Genomic DNA, 16,231 nt, shown 5'->3' on the forward strand with positions numbered 1-16,231 from the left:
AGACTCAACAATCGAAACGCCAAAAGTCGAACCTTTCAAAGTTACTAACTCTGACATATTTTACTTAGTTTACAGAGTGATAGTGTCATAGATTTTTAAACACTCAAGTTTTTGGGTAGGTCACCACTACTAATATTTCTCATATGCTGCAGTGTTGCTTAATATACCACGTAGTGTTCTACAATTATTTTCGTTGGTAGTAGCTAAAGATTTCATATATGTGTATTAGTTAGCTATGAAGAAATAATCTTTCATCTAAGTAATTATATGTGGAATCTTTGTGAATCCGATGATATTAAATCGATACATAAAATCTTCTGCTTCGCTTTCAGTCGCATAATGAAAAACAAACCTTAGTTCCTCAAATGGATTTGTCGAATTTGCATCCGCAGACAATGTATCTCATTGCATTTATCTAAATTAATGCTTGGCATTTCGCACCTGTAATTATTAAATTATTATACCAACTATTGTGACAACCCATGACTATTAATTTCCTATTCAGTTCACTAGATTTATTCATTGTCATAACCTGATACGATGATACTCTCATCACCACAACACTTCGAATTGCTCAGGACCCACGCAGTGGGACTCAAACTGCGTATGTGCAACAAGCAAATGGTGTGTTCCCCATGCAACCCAATGAATAACTAACAGTTGTAATTTTGGCTTTGATAAAGCAGTGAACGTCACATGACGAGTATCTGTAACTCAATCCTCTGTTAGTGGTTTTTTTGCCATTTTGTGGATTTGCCGTGTGGTTGCGTTAGTTGCGTTCTGGTTGCCTGCCATAAGACAGTGCGTATGAACAACTTTCTGTGATTTTTATGATGCCTTATATTATTTTTTTACAAAAATGCTGAATTGCTTTTTACTATGGTACACAGCGTCGTTTCTGCACTTCGCAATTATGCCTCGCAACCCACTCCACTTCACTCCACTTCACTCCACATTTGCATGTGTTCAAGAGCGTTGTGCTGTGTTGAACTGTTGTTTCCAGGCTGCGGTGTGCGTTATGTATCTGGGAAGCCATTAATTTTTAAGATTGATCCGGTATGCAAATTATTTACTAAATTCATGCTCACACTACCATTCGCATGCCTATTGAAACCTTCTTTGTGATATCAGAGAAAGCAATCAGAGATATGAACGGTAATAGCGACAGTGCTCAGTCTGGTAAGTGCTGTTGCGGTTTCTGCTGTTGGCAATCTCTTAACAATATAACAATATAACTAAGAATGTGTGATATATATATATCACTATATCACATATATGCGAACGCTTGGTATGTGCTTATAGCTATTATCTGCTAATATTTAATATACAGATAAATAGGCTTGTTGCGCGCACACATAGTCTCATATCCAAATGTCTTCACCATTTTCAGAAATGAGTATACTGTAGGATATATGGATATATTGCTACACTGAAGACCTTATAATATATAAATTAAGATAAATAAATATGAGCACATCCGAGTGAGTATATGTCTTCATAAATGGCATTTATACACATATACATAATTTATGCTTTCACTTTATTTGGTTATCGTTTTAACCAAATTTCCGTTTGATATAACTTTATTTAATTTGATTTAATTTAATGCGGAAGACAAAATTTGAAATTAAAAAGTAAAGGAAAAAATTCATTTGGAACTTTTTAATATAAAATTATTTTTTTGTACTTTTTTTATTAAATTTTACTTAGCAACCAATAAATAACATTGCATCATAATAAACACTGTAAATAGTACAAAATACTTATAAAAAATCGCAATTAATAACTGGAAAAAATTAAATAGTATATGAATATAAATAAAAAAAAAATAAATCTATAAAAAAAATTTACTTTTAGAACTCAGCATATAACCGCCAAAAGCAAAACCTACTACTGACATAACGGCCGATAAGTTCATGGAATGAAACACTAACAGCTTCACCAAAGCAATATCTATATAAATTAAGAAAAGTGGGAAGTATATAACAATACCCAACAAAATTTCATGACAATTGAGCCCAACGATTATACATTTACTAATCCATTTTCAAAACAATGGATTGAAAGCAATTTCGCTTCTAGATTTATTAATACACTTCCCGACTTGTAAAAAGTAAAAAAGACTTGACAGCAAAAGCTTGGCTTGATAATTACTACTCGGACTCTATTAAATTCAGACAAATTTCTACTATTTGTCTCATTTTAACAGAGTTCACTGGTTTACTGACTTAATACGTGACCCTACAAACAGCGATGGCGACGAATACACTGGTCGTCCCAAAAAAAAAAACTGATCACACTGGAATACATCAATAAGGTCCACAAAATCAAATTGTACAGTGAAGCTGCAGAAAACAACAATAAGCTGACACCTTGTATATTTCCAAAGAACGTACCGGGTTCATATTTCATGTACATTTGTCTATGAGAACGCTCTTCTGGAAGTGGATACTCCATATACTAACAGTTTACCAAAAAAAAAAAAAAACAATGTGTCGATCATTCTGCGAGCAGTGATCCAAAAAAAAATAAAAAAACTTTTAAATAAGATTTCAAAAAAAAATGGGTTTTAACTATAAAACGTCTTAAATGAACGCAATGAAGACATATAATGCGAAGTTCCTTCAACTTATAGTGTAAAATGAGATTTAAGAAAGAGTAGAAGGAAGACAACATATTAAAAGGATATCAATGTTTCACTTTCAAATTATTCGGGATTATACTGGCCAAACAATGGTTGTTGCAGGTACAAATCAATAATTAAGAATTTCATGTCCTATGACAAGAAATCTATTTCTAATCGAATAGAATAATTTTGGTAAAAGTAAAGAAGTCTTCAGTTCCGAATTTCAGATCATTGTTTGTACAATCGATAATAACATCAAATATCCATCATCAGTGGTGTTTGGTGAAAACTTTTGGTTTAATTACCCATAAAAAATTTTTGGTAAGTGCTGCAAAATATTTTACAAAAAATTTAATTTACTCTGTAAATTATAATTTGTTCAAATACCAAATGCATATGAGATCACTTAAGGAATAGTATATATCCTTCGAAAAGTTATGAGATCGAACATATGTTGGAATGGAGACCTCCAAAAGATGATCGAAAAACTATGATACTTAGCATATAGCGATAAACTTTTTATGAGTAACCTAAGCCTAAAAGTCACTTTATATACCTCAGAACATCCAATGGCGAAATCGCATAATTTTACAGATTTGCGAAGTATTGTCACGAAGTATTTCCAGTATTTTGGAGCTCAAATAGTTCGAGTATATTGAAATGTTCGATAATGTTGTTGAAAGATGTTTGAACAGCTCGAATTGCTGATTTACTTTTTATTTCGTTTTTTTCGTATTTTTTTTCTAATAAAAAAAATCTCGAAGCTCGAAGTATCCAACAGATCAACTATAGTACAACCCTTAATAATCTACAATAATATTTTATGTGGTATTTTTAAGCGATGAATCCATACATTCCGTGCTAACCCTATGAGTTTAAGTCAGTTGAGCTTTTGCAACAGAAATAGAAATACCAGGGAAGTGAATATCGCAAAGCAGTGTGCCGACTTTTGAGTGTTCGTTTGCTGTACAGTTGCCCGAGATGTCTTTGTAGTAAGCTGCTCATATTACTTGAATACTGAGAAGACCAAAAAATTCACTAATAGAAGTCCAGCACTTTCGAGCAACGAAAGAAGCAACTCTTATGCCTGTCAGAGATTTGGTTGCGATTTGTCCTAAGTTTTAAAATATTTAAAAATATCTCTTATACCTATAAACATATATGTATATATGTATATATATATAGACTATATATAGACTATATAGACTATAGACTATATAGACTATTAGAGATATTTTTAAATTTTTCAATATATATAGATATATATATATCTTTGAAACTTTGTTAATGATGTACTCTTTATGTACTCTGAGTAGGAGGGCTAATATATATATCGTTAATATATTTTTGTATAAACAATGGCAGAGAAATTTTTAAAATAATGAGTATATGGAGCAATCGGTAATTATTTTTAGATACCCATACGATATTAAATACTAATGTTAGTTTTTCAGTAAAGAAGAGGAATGTAAAATATATTTTAATTAATATAAAGTAATCATTACTGGGATATAATTCTTCATTAAGAATGAATGTCCTTTTGACCGAGAATAACATTCACTCCTAATAAACAAGAACTCTTTAATGTGTGTAATCCGAGTCAAGAAGTATACACTATTTATGTATATATAGGTTATATTCTTATTAAAAAGTTCTGGTTCAGTATATCTATATATATCCATATGTGAATATATATGTATAAATATTTCCACATATTTGGTGTAAATTTATTTATAAATTTGCTGCACTGAACCAAAATGCGTTGCAAAGTGCTATGCCAGACAAATGTGCTACAGGATTGGATAATGAATTTCGTATACAATTTATTGGTCTTGCAGAGCGCATATGAGCAACAAATTATGGCCATGAACACGTCTCGAAATAATTTATGTTTTTATATAAATAATTGTTTATTTGTTAGGCCAGAATACAAATATTTTATATACGAACGATTATTGTATACGAGCCACACAAGAATATGTAATGAGCATAATTAATAATATTTTTTATTCCTATTGTTGTTTTGCTTAGTTCATAAATGTATATTAAATTAAATATAATACCGCTGGACGAACTTAAAGTTAAAAAATAATATTTAAATTTTTAAAAATATTTACTTTTAATATATATTTAAAAATAATGTGGAATTAATATATTTATCACCAATTTACGTGGTGATATTTTTTTATTAACTCTTAACCCATTTCGGACCACCGTGCACCACACAGCTAGCTTTGAAAATTTTTTAATATTCAAAAAATACTTTATATTTTATAGGTTAAGATAAAGTCAGAGTAACCTTTTAAATATATATTAAACTTTTCTCATTTACTTAAACTTGTTTCATTTTACTATTTACTATTAAATTTCACCGTAAAATTTCAAGCCTGAAATTGCCTGGTACTTAATGGGTTAATCGATATTATCTTAACAGGTTTTCAGCATTTGCGACTTCAGATATATTATTAGATATGTTATCTGATATAGTTAGTTCTTTCTCTACAAGGTCTTAACTTAATTTTACTTCAGCACATCTATATACATACATACATATATATGTATATATACATATATTTTTATTTTTTGTTTTTTCTGTTCTTTTACATATATATATATATAATAATATATATATATATATATTATATATATATAATATATAAATGTATATATATTATAAAAATATGTATATTACAAATATATTATAATAAATTATATATTACATATTTTTATAATATATATACATTTATATATATATATATATATTCATATATCAAAGAATAGAAAAAACAAAACAAGTACAAGAGAAGAGATAAAAATGGAGGAGAGATTATGTTGGAGGCGCTATGTGGACTGTCATCTAGACAACGTGGGACATCTCAGATAATTTCTTAAATCCTTTATATCCTTAACATATTAACAACTAGGAGAAATAAAAACAAAACTATAACTTTTATTCATTACAATTGATCTAAAAAACAAATTTAAACACCTATTTTAAACAATTGTAATACTTCCATTATTCAATAAAACGTCTGTTCCTTGAGCTACTTGTAGTAAAACTCAAGTAAAACACAAGTAAAGTATAAACTGATAGCGTAACACAAATAAAGCACAAAATTTTGCTCCTTACACAGATTTTCATGGAACAGTTTTGTGTAAGAACTTGTGAGAACACCAGTGCCGTGTAAATAAATTATACAAACATTTAAATGCAAACCAAAACAGCTGATTCACACATCAACACAAATTTGACTTCGAATAATATGTACCAGTAAAGTCTATGTAGCATCTTCAACTCACGACAGAGATGTTACACTCTCTCAGATGTTTTCTTTTACTCGAAAATTTACTGGTGGAACGCACTTGTGTATACACAGTGTTACTCAAAGTTACTACAAGTAGCTCGTGGAATAGGCCTAATATCCATATTCAATAATAGTTTAAGTAGACTATTACCGAGGATGTGTGAATGCTTTTATTGCAAATAAGGCGAATCACATATAGCGTCTATTAGATGTGGGATCGGTGTGTTGTTTTTTTTTTTTGTTGAACTTGCATTACTGTGATTTGAAATTAATATGTTTTAATAAACATTACAAAAAATATCATTGCATATGCGAACTAAAGTGTTAAAGGTTCGGTATCAATGCCTTAGAACTGAATTAATTATCGTTGAAAGTAGTGAACGTTGAAAATGTCCACGGATATAATAAAACTGATAATATAAAATTTCTGTTATATGGCATTTACATTGCCCTTAAATGGCTTATTTCAAATGAGTCATTTGAAAGTGTTTACATTAGTTGTAGTTCATTTCTTCTCATTTCAAACAGCTGATTTTTCAACTTTCCTGTTGATTTGATTTCTGGGCTTTGCCAAAAAAATGTTGGATGAAGGTTAAATATATCTTTAAACCTTACAATATAAATTGAGAACTTATTTTTTTTTATGTGCATTATTTTCAACGAAATGCAACCACCAAACATTTGTTTACCTTTTTTTGTAAGTATTTCAAAAACAGCTGTCTCAAACTGTCAAAATGCCATGAAAATTTTTTTTTAGGGTATGTTCAATGTATGCGTTTGCAATTGGAACTCTTTTGCAACTCCTTTGAACTCATTTGCAACACGTTGGAACTTTTTTATGTAAAATGAGATACATTCCGTGAGTGTGGAACTCATTTGCGCATATGATATTTTGTATGCAGAAATCAGTCTGATTTTTGATCCAAATCAGTCATTTGAGGCCAGTGTAAACGCCACATAAGATATTAGATATGAATAACGAATATATTTTAATCGTTTTAATACTAAAACACAACAAAGGCGTTTTCAAAAAAAATGTTGTCATCCTAAACAAACCCTTGAACGCTGTTTAAAATGGAATTGATTGAACAATCACTGTGATATAAATATGGCATACGATTCTAGTATTTTCTTGTTGGCTACGTCACTTTAAGTAAACAATTGAATTCTTGAAAACATTTTATAAAGTTCAAACCTTAAAAAGTTTATAGATATATTCATAAATAACTGCGTTTGTTTTAACGTTTAGAATTGTTGAGAAGAATTCGGAATTTATTCGAAAAGTGAATTCGCCAAAATATTTTCGTTTGATGTTGTGGATAATATAGAAAAGTTATCTAAATAACTCTTGGTGCAGTGACGGAGCAGAAGGTATGTAAATAGTTGGCGTGGAACAATATCGAACAATTTGGGAATGAATGCAAAGTAATTCAAGCAATTTAAGGTGTAAAGAGGGTTATATTTTTTTTAATATTAAATCAAAAAAAAAAAACCCACACCTTATAATTTTCACCATCAATACATTGCTAAATTATACAGATAGAATTAAAGTATTTTATAGAAAATAAATAGCCAATAATGGCGTTGAGTAGGTGCAAAAGCGCAGATACACTGCGTTCCATCTAATAACGTACGCATAAAATCAATTTTTAAGTTAAATAATGTTATTTTAAAAGCATTTTATTTTGCTTTGATATAAAGACATATGATATGTTATAGTTCACCACAATCTAATTGAATATAATTTTAAAAAATTTATTTAAAATTTATTACTTATTACTTAGTTGGCCATTAGAGACGTGAGTCATTACAGGGAATTAATGCGCCCTCTTTCGCACGCTTGTTAACTATTTCGTTAACATCAATTGGGACTTATGATATATATCCCAAATAGCGTTACATTATTCATAGTAGTCACCTCAAATATTAGATTAATGCAGTTTTTGATTAGTTTTAGTTTGGTGGTCTAGAATTAAAGAGATTTTAAAGCTGCCGGGTTATTTAAATATATAAGAATTCTAATGTTTTTGTATTGCCGTTTTAGGCATTCTTTAGCAAAGATCTTAATGGCATGTGATATGGTACTTCCTATCATCTGTGAATGATAGGAGAAATGTTCTTTAGAACGACTAATTTATATCTGAATCTTTGGAGGCAACATCACTTAAGTCCATCAACAAGATTTGATTGTTCAAATACTTACAATGTCTTACGTTTATTTTTTCTTAAATCTAATTGCCTATATAATTACCTAATGACCTATATCTAATACTTGTATAAATACGTATATTAATATGAGTACAATCATTTATGTGTAAATTTAATATTAATATTATGTTGAATTCTCTTGTATCTGAAGCATTCGATACAAGGTATAGGTTTGATACCTTATAGAATGAAAATAATTTAATTAAATGATTCATATAAACGTTTAATTTGATTAAATAATTTAAATAGATTTTTTAATGAACATAATTATATAAATATATTTTAAGATCTATATAATATATAGATAATATATAATATAGATCAGTAGATGCAGTAGAATTTATGCAACCTGTAGGAAACTGAACTATAAAACTGCTTACTTTAGTAGGTTATTTTATCGCTAGATCTAAATGGTATCTTGACTATTTAGCTATTAAAAACTAATAGTTATCAACTTTTGAGTTTATATACATTTAGCCAGTCTATTTTGTTATTGGTCTATATATAAACGACAAATGTTAAAGTAATACATACCTGCTTGTGTGACCCTTTTGGGGTATGTTGAACGGCACTTAACGAGTGGCTCCGGGGCGTAGACCCGGCCGTGCTTGGAACTGTTATTTATCTATGATTAACAATGCTTGAACTATATTTTTTACTTATTTTTTTAAGTATATTCTGTTCTTATGTGCTATAAATTAATTTATTATAATAGCTTATATAAATTTGACCACTGTGTCAAATTAAAATTTTAAATAATAATGAATAGTTGAAATAATAGATTTAAAGTTTAGTTAGTCTATTTATTTGTCTATGATTTAACAGTGCTTTCACTGTACTATTTATTATTTTATTTTATTTTTTGTAAACAATTTCTGTTTTTCATAGCATAATATTTTATAATGTTATATGATGCATATTAATGCGAAAGGTCCATTGCCTTCACATAACTTTGACTATCGTATTTATATTTTTCACTGTAAGTCACAGAGATTTTACTGTACTATTAATTTTTTTAAGAATATTATATGTTGTTTTTCATAATTGCTTTAAATTCATAAAATATCATATGTTGTCAAAATCATTTTCCCATTATTTAAATATTTATCCTCAAATAGAAATGAAAATAGTGCTTATTGGAAGCCTAAATCTGTTTATCCTATTCAAACATAATAATATCTTATATCCTACTAATCTTTCAAATATTTTTATTAAAAACTTAAGTGACTAAGTTGACTAGTTTCAATTTCGTCACCACAGCGCTTTTTCGTTTTTTTTAATCAAATTTACTGCCAAATTTACTGCAACCCAAAATCGAGTACTTCAAATTTGACAATTGAATTGGGTGAAATGAGAAAAATCCTTAGTTTCATTGAAAATACATAGTTGGAGTACATTAACTCCATGTTGTCATATGAACGGAAGTATAATTTGGAATTTATGAAGAACACTGCGTAACACGTGCTTCCTGCCGAATATAAGTATTGGGTACCACATTTATTTTGACGCACTTCAAAAAACCCACATACTAACACCACTAAGTCCTATCATCCAAAAAGGAGCAGAAAAGAAAAAAAAATGTTTTTTTTTATAAAAATGACATAGGCATGGTTACAGCACTCCAGAACTACTCGTAAGAGTGTTTCATCTGTAGGCAGTGGCTCCGTAGTGTGTGTTAAATGTGGTGCGTAAATAAATATTCTGATGCGTAAGCACAACATGAACTCGTGCAGGAACGTAAGCACCACAAAGCAGTTCCACATGCGGAGCAGCGAGTCGGGGTTAAAAAAGCATAGTTCAATTTTGAAGACTGCATGAAGCTCTCTCAATGTGTCCATTGTTCACTTTTCCGTATTTCTTATGGGCTTATATTAAAATTAACTTGCTCATACTACATGTGCACGACGAACGCACCCAAAAAGGGATTGCTGAGGCAACCCATGATAGTGGAGTGAATAAGGCATTTGAGTATTATGCGACATGATTTGTTAAGTGCGATTGTTAAAAAAAAAACAAAAAAAAAAGAAAAACCCAAAAAAATTTCCGGAGATTCTCTCAAGTATTTTTTCTTCATATATTTGATGCTCGAGGAAGTTTTATTTATTGACAAAGTTAAATTTTAGTTGGGAATGATTGCTTTTCAAATTTAAGTTGACAGTAACTGATGTGTTATTTGTCAAAATCTTTATTTAATTTCAAATAAGAATATGGTTTGTACCATAAATTGAGTTTTTGAGAAAATTATTAAATTAAAACGGTTTGCTTTCAGTTAAAATTTATTTTGGAAAGGCTAAGTATATCAGAGAATAGTATCAAAAGAAAACTTCAAGCTTTAGTTTCCATCAACAATTTTAATTTAATTTTTTTTCGAATTCTTAGAAACTTCAACTAAGGGAACTCAAGTGAGGGGAATCAAAGATTATTAATTGTTTCAATACCAGTGGTAAGTAAAATAGATTAAAACAAACACAATTTACTATAAAAAATAGTGTTCTGATAATATTAGGGGACAGTATGTAATATATTTAAAATACTTATACATAGCTTTGTGTTTTACGACTATTTATCTTGACCTTTCATGAATTTAAGACAAGTTTAGAGGTGTTGTTCTAGAGTTTATATGAAGATATAATAACGCCACTTAGGTGGTAAAGCCTTTGTTTGCCAAGAATAAAAAAAAAACGCAGACAGTGTGACAAAATCCATAGAAAAAATTATCAGAAAAATCAAATATGTTGAGATCATACGATATAGTTGAAGTGACTACAGATATCGATATCGGAGAGAACCAATCTGTTAAGATGATATGATAGTTTGCACTAAATCAGAAAATAATAGAGAAAAAACTCAATTTATTAAGATGACACCTTAGGTTGTACTCATCACCACAGTCCATACCGGAAAAATCCAAACTGTTGAAGTGATACGATAGCTTGTAATGATACATTTGGTTGCAGTGACCGGTTACGTACAAAAAATATAGTTATATAGTTGTCTGCTATGGTCCTTCTTATAACTAAGATAACTTGACACAATAAGTACTTTAAGTCTTTACTTTACTTTTAATGAAAAATAATCTATTTTTCAAGTAATTGATGTAAATTCATTTTAAAATTATTTGCTTCTTTTATTTTTACTTGAAATGCCTTAGATTAGATATAATTACAATGTCTAGTGTTCTAATAAATATAAAAATGCTTCCTTTTTTTATTAAGAACTATAAGAACTATATATAAGAAGCATATGTGTATTATAAAGAAATGCTAAGAGAAATCAGTAGAATAGTCATTCTAAGAGAGTTGACAGCCTCAAAACGACAGTCTTTTTTTTGTTAAGATGATAACGCAGGTTATTATGATTTGTCGAATAAAGTATCAGTAGCTTTGTTTCACTGAGAGTGGAGATATTCTAGTAAATTTTGTAAAAACGTTGTTGTTGTTATTGTTTCTACTCTTCGTTTAACAAACAAAGTGAAACAAGCAAAGCAAATTTGTCAGTATTACCCGTCATAGCATCTTTCTGGATGATCTGCAATTCCCTGTTTTTGTGTAATTATATTTTTTTGACTTCGTATTTACAGATTGTTGTTCATACATTTAAATCTTTTTCTAAATTTTAGTTATAACTACTTACATTACTATGGCTTCCTCTAATGATCAAAATCCCTCTCCGACTGGTTACAAAAGCATAGAAATGCATCAAGTAGAAGAAATTAATGCTAATGTGGAATGTATTAAAAAGGAAATCAATGCTATAATCGCTCAACGGAATAATTACTGGTGTAAAATACAAACAGTACTAGATTTTTGCAACCAGAATCGCAGCAGTGACCCGAAAATTCGGCATATTATAAATATACTTTCTGAGGGATTTGAGAATGACTGTTCATTGCAGGAGAAAGAACCCAATGATGCTGGGAGTCAATAAGCGTTTTCATTTACAAATTCTTGTTTAAGGTATTAATTACTATATATTCTTAAATTATTATTCTTAATAACTAAATCTTTTAATTTTTTGTTAGTTTCACTTGGTTATGTATTTACGTTTAATATTGAGGATCCTTACAGCTTAAACTAATGAATGTGATGAACATCTGGGATTATGGTATATGAAAATTCATTTTCTATCTGTAACTTAAAGTAAACAAATGGATTTGTGTTGGTTGACTTGCGCTAAATACGACCACGGCTTTACGAAAATACTGCATTTGAAAATCCAATCATACACCAAATCCTTGGAATTAATGATATATTTAGTTTAGAAAATCTAACCACTACATAAAACGTAGCTTAAAAGATATATTTATATTCGTGTGTTTATAAATGATTTAATTTTTTCGATAGTAATAAATAAATACGTTAAATAATTTAGAATTTTTTAAGAGATGATTTTTTAAGATATGTCCAAGAAAAGATCGTGGAGTGTTCGTATGTGGATTTTTGTAGATATTTTGTTTTACTTTTATTTTTAAAAAGTTTCTGAGTCTTCCGATAAATAAATATATGAAAACGATGACTGCAAAGTTATTTGTCAGGCGTATTACTATATATTGATCTCGAATTAATATATTCGGTCTGGGATTCCATTTAACGACTACTATCATTGCCGTAGATCAAAAGAGCCAGTTAGGGTTTCCTTTCAACGTTTACTATCATAGCTGTTAGTAAGAAAAGAAAAAGGAAAAGACGAATTATGTCTTATCTTTGCCAGAAGAAATAAAATAATATAATATAAAATATGTATTATATATATATTATATATATTATATAAAATATATATTATATATATTATATAAAATATATATTATAGTACATTATACTATAAATTAATAAAATGTAAATAAAAAAATAAACAAAATGATAAAAAATAGAGAAATGTAAAATAGAATAAAATAAATGTGAATAAAATAATTCAAAATAAAATAAAATCGAATAAAATATGAAATTGAATAAAATAAAATTAGATGTAATATAACAGTACATAATAATATTATATAAAATAAAGTAAAATAATGTAGTAAATAAAATTATATTAAATAATATGATAAAATAAAACAAAATAAAAAATTTCCAAATAACAAAAAAAAAAATAGTTACATAGCTTAACATAAATATTAAAAAACAAATATACATATGTATATATATATATATATACAAATAAAACTGAGCTCGAGTGGTAAAGTACTGAAATTTATCAGGCGAATAAATCTGGAAAGAAAACTATTGTAAAACATTGACAATTTCCGTCACATTGAGGGTGCAAATGGCAAATCAATAAAAACGAATTGAACTTGAATCCAATAAAAATTCACATGGAGTGACTCGCAACTCGCAACTCGCAGATACGCCACCTATCACCCTTTCACCCTTTCACATTACGAGTAAAATTTAAAAACATACGCAACGCCCGACAAAGCTTGGATTTTAGTACATATCAAAACTTTGACAATTTCAAAGCTATTTGAGCTTAGAAAAAAGGAACTAATAGAGCCAAAGACAGTACATAAAATAAAATGAAATTGAAGTGTTCGAGGGGCAGGAATCCACTGCTTCAGCAAGAATTGAGATTGGCATAAATTGGGTGTGAGTGCGGTATTTCAGTGTAAAATTTTATACGCTCCTTGTGTATTAACGCTATCGAATATGAATTGGTTGGGTTAGTGCGAATTTCAATAAAACCAACACCAGCAGTAAAAACAGTTTCAGATTTAGCATCACCAACAGCATCAGCATCACCAACAGCAACAGCAACAGCAGCAGCAACAAGAACCACAACAACAACGAAGAAAGTTATTGGAGAAATGGCAACAGCAGCAACAATTGCCACTACTCACGGATTATGGCAATAGTAGAATAGTAGAAAATCAGCTAGGAATCCACTATAGCAAAAATATCACAACAAGCAAAATAATAAAAGTGAACATAAAAATAAAAACTGAAATCAATGAGCAAGTATTCGATAAAATTGTAAGAGGAAGACAATAAGAGGAAGACTTGTAACATAAGGTTAAGCATCTTTTTTTTTATAAGGTGATACTTTGTTGGAGAGATATTAAAAACAATCACTTCAGTATTTTGCAGTGCAATAAAGAGTATATTGAATATAAAAGTATATGAGAACGTAAAGAACGCACAATAAATAATTTGAAGTTGATCACATAAACAAAGATAGTTTAACCTAACCCCCCCCCCCCCACACACACGTTCTAGTTCACAGTTTACAGTCAGATTAAACTCAGAACTCAACTTTTAGTATATTGGCGACTTTGTAAAGATATAGCCGCATATGAATAATATTAAAAGTCCTTGTATTCCATCAACTTTTGTCATTATGGGAACAAGAAAGGATTAATGTTAACGCGTATCATTTAATATCAATGTATTTGCTGTCTTTAAAAAAATATATATCTAAGTCCTTATATAGGATGTGGCTTTTTTTTTAAGTAATATAAAAATTATAAATTATAAGTTTAATACTATTCAATAGACTCTCGATATAGTGAACAATATGATCCTTGATATTATAACTATCTTTCATTATAGCGAATGCATTTTATAGTATATACAACATTCGATATTTGGAGAGCATTATTTTGACATCTCTGTAATTCCCAGATTATTATGTTAGTATTACGTTATGTAGAGAGTTCGTTATGTAGAGAGTCTATTGTATATCATGTTAAGCGCATAATATAACATATTTCATAAACTAAAGTAGTTTATATTATAGACATAAATTTTCAAAATAATATTACAGAGTTATCTATATACTCATATAATATATATAACTATATATTATATAGTTATCTATAGAGTTATAATAATTAAAAGTTCGGTGAAATTTTTGTTTGGACTTCTACATTAGGTCTGATATAGAATTTAAATCAAATGTCCACAAGGAACTTCTTACAGTATTGGAATCTACTGAGGTAGTTTTATCGTTGGTTAGCTCAGAGCAATGATTATAAATCGGCCGATGATGGTCTTCAAAGCTTCGAGATTTTGAGGCTTGTTTGTATTTATTATATATATTATAGTATAAGTGTATAAGTCAAATTTTATATATATAATAAATGTGCAAAAAAAAATATATTATATATGTTTTAATTTATACTTTTATACACAGTTTTCACTGACTCTTATATAGCAAGATATCTCCAAAAGCTCCAATATTTCTAACACTAGTTTCATCAGTTACTAGTATTTTTTCTTTTTTATTAATTTTAATGATGTTCGTCTTCAAGTGCTTTGTTGCTTTTGAGATTGCACTGTCAAGCCTCTTCCTGAAATGTCTAATTTATTATAGAATTTGGTGAAATGATTTTAATGAATTTGAGAAAACATTGACAAAGTTACGTTGTTTCTCTGTATAACGAATGAACGATCCCAGTTTTAAAACTCGTTTTGGGAAACATTGTCTCAAAAACAGCATCCGTATCGAGTTGAACATTTCTAATTTAATTACATCTCTTACTGCCTTTACTGCTATGCTTACTCTTCCTACCAAAAATTTTTATATCAGTAGGTCTGTTATAAGTTTTCAAAATATATGTATATAAACCCGAAACGTGAGTTCAGAATTTACTCTCATCAGTTTTTTTAGAGTTGAATAAGAATCGAATTTGGGTAACTTTAAATCTGGAAGACATAATAAGAAATCTATAAATTTGTTTTTATATAAAATTTTCGAATCCTGGTACTTGCAGTCTCAAAAATAATTATTCATGAATAATTAAATACAAGAATTATTTCCAAGCCCACTGATGATGGGTATTTGGCAATACTCGAAACAACTGTATGGTCAGCCAAAAACTCAATTAATTAAAATAATATAAAAATGAATTTTTGTTGTTGTAGTTCACTACTGTTCGATAAAACCTCTTTATAATTTTAAAAATTTTAAAAATAATCTTTAAAATAAAATATTTACTTACAAATTTTTGTTCTATATTAGAAAAAAGATAACGTGCAATTTTAAGAATAGAAAAAAAAGGGAATCCTTACAAAAATTGTAAAGGAGTGGCTACTATAAGCGCAAAATATTTTCCCTATTTTTTATAGAAAATCAATAATCCAGAAATCTGAAATATCAG

The 16,231-nt window shown here is 28.7% G+C and overlaps 1 long non-coding RNA gene across 2 annotated transcripts; it reads left to right on the forward strand.

Annotated features, from left to right (window-relative positions):
- Positions 1–7,101: 7,101 nt before the first annotated feature.
- LOC119689885 lies at positions 7,102–12,466 on the forward strand. Of its 2 annotated transcripts, XR_005253508.1 has the most exons (4): positions 7,102–7,302; positions 10,519–10,582; positions 11,759–12,095; positions 12,161–12,466. It is a non-coding gene; the product is annotated as an uncharacterized LOC119689885 (long non-coding RNA). The 2 variants fall into 2 exon arrangements; XR_005253507.1 differs by lacking the exon at positions 7,102–7,302 and having other exon boundaries at positions 10,359–10,582; positions 12,161–12,465.
- The last annotated feature ends 3,765 nt before the right edge of the window (positions 12,467–16,231 follow it).

The sequence above is a fragment of the Teleopsis dalmanni genome, chromosome X (genome assembly GCF_002237135.1).
Source record: "Teleopsis dalmanni isolate 2A chromosome X, ASM223713v2, whole genome shotgun sequence".
NCBI lineage: Eukaryota > Metazoa > Arthropoda > Insecta > Diptera > Diopsidae > Teleopsis > Teleopsis dalmanni.